The 1956-nt window shown below is 61.7% G+C and overlaps 1 non-coding gene across 1 annotated transcript; it reads left to right on the top strand.

Moving 5' to 3' along the window:
- The first annotated feature begins 1305 nt into the window (after nucleotides 1–1305).
- LOC131866546 (5S ribosomal RNA) lies at nucleotides 1306–1424 on the top strand. Its single transcript, XR_009365147.1, has one exon. It is a non-coding gene; the product is annotated as a 5S ribosomal RNA (ribosomal RNA).
- Nucleotides 1425–1956: the final 532 nt, after the last annotated feature.

The raw sequence follows: 1956 nt of genomic DNA, 5'->3' as shown, positions 1-1956 counted from the left end.
CAGGCTGGGTGCTAGGATGGGTGGGTGCCAAGGTGGGCACCAGGGTGGGTGCACCCACCCTGGCCAAGGTGGGTCACGGGGTGGGTCCTAGGGTGGGTAACAGGGTGGGTACTAAGGTGCGTGCCAAGGTGGGTCATGGGGTGGGTGCCAAGGTGGGCACCAGGGTGGGTGTGCACCAACCCTAGCCAGGGTAGGTCACGGGGTGGTTGTCGGGGTGGGCGTCAAGGAGCCAAGGTGGGTGGCAAGTAGCCAAGTTGCGTGCCAAGGTGGGTGTCGGGGTGGGTGCCAAGGATCCAAGGTGGGTGCCAAGGAACCAAGGTGGGTGTCTGGGTGGGTGCCGAGGTGGGAGCCAGGGTGGGTCCCAAGGTGAGTGCAAAGGTGGGTGCCAGGGTCAAGGTGAGTGCCAATGTGGGTTCCAAGGTGCCAGGGTCAGGGTGAGTGCCAATGTGGGTTCAAAGGTGCTAAGTTGGGTGCGAGGTTGGGTGCGAGGGTGGGTGGGTGCCAAGGTGTGCTAGGTGGAAGCCCGGGTGGGTCGGCATCCCATGGGTGTCGAGTTGGGTGCCTGATGGGTGCTTCTTGTCAAGTTTTAGTCGTCGGGACTCATTTCGAGCCTTAGAGGTCGTTTCTTGTCCGGTTGCCCTGTCTTCGACCTGGGAACCCAATTTTGGTCCTCGGGTCCCATTTTTTTTTGTCTCGCATCCCACTTTTGGCCTGTGGCCTTTTCGGGGTCGATTCTCGTTTTGGGCATCAGAGCATGTTTCTTCTCCTAAAACCCAATATTTGTTTATTAAGTCTCGGAACACATTTTTGTTCTCGTGGACCCATCATGGGTCTTGGAACGCATTTGTGGTCCTTGGGTCCCATTTTGCATCCCGAAACTTGTGTTTTGGTGCTTGATCCCTATTTTGGGTGCCCACCTTGCACCAAGTGCGCACCCGGGGCAAACCGAGCGCCTTGGTGCACCGGGGCAAGATCGAGCGTGCACCCGAGGCGCCCCGAACATGCACCAAGGTGCACTCGGCCCACATGTGAGCGCAGGTCGTTGCGCCCGAGGTGGTGTGTGGGCACCGCGTTGCAGACGGGACACTGCACGCACACGACGCCCCGTCCAGGTGCACGCACGTAGGCCGGGCCGGGTGCACACCCGACGCCCTAGCAAGGTGCGCGCACCCGGGCAGGGCTCACACTTGGCGAACGGGGCGCACTTCGCGAGGGAGGGTGTGCACCTCGACGGGGGTGGGTGGCCGGGGTGGATTCGCACGTGGGTCGCGGTTTGCTAAGTACACACTGCGACAAGCTCATAACGGGTGCGATCATACCAGCGTTAGTGCACCGGATCCCATCAGAACTCCGCAGTTAAGCGCGCTTGGGCCGGAGTAGTACTGGGATGGGTGACCTCCCGGGAAGTCCCGGTGTTGCACCCTTTCTTAGTTTTTCGCCGGGCGTCGCAATGCTATTTGAATAAACCTTTTGCCCGTTTGCGTTCTCGTCGGGGCCGGGCCGGGCCGGGGTGCGCTGCCCGCACTACCGCGCGCGCGGGGGCGACACCGAGCGCGCACCCGAGGCGCCCCGAGCACACAGGCCACGGTGCAACCCGGGCGTTGTGCGCGCACCCCGGTGCGCCCGAGGTGCTGCGCGCGCACCCAGGTGAAATCGGTGTGCACCTCGGCCAGTGCGCGCTCGGTCGAGTCGCGCACGTTGGCCAAGGTGCACGGTGATGTTTCTTACTCTAAGGTTCCGCACCAGACGCCCGGGACAGGTGAGCGAAGCTGGGCGGGGCCGGGTGCGCGGCCGGGGCAGGTGCACGCAGCTGGAGAGAGCTTTGGAGCACACCAGAGGTGCGCACCTTGGAGCACACTTCGGAGCGCACCAATGATGCGCTCCATTCAAAAGTTTCCTGAAAAGGCAAAAAAAGTTGAGATTATAGAATTTCCCACTTGAGAGATTGTAAAAAAA

Source organism: Cryptomeria japonica, unplaced genomic scaffold (assembly GCF_030272615.1).
Source record: "Cryptomeria japonica unplaced genomic scaffold, Sugi_1.0 HiC_scaffold_150, whole genome shotgun sequence".
Lineage (NCBI taxonomy): Eukaryota > Viridiplantae > Streptophyta > Pinopsida > Cupressales > Cupressaceae > Cryptomeria > Cryptomeria japonica.
Note: the sequence above shows the minus strand (reverse complement) of the source record. Positions and strands in the feature narration are given on the sequence as shown.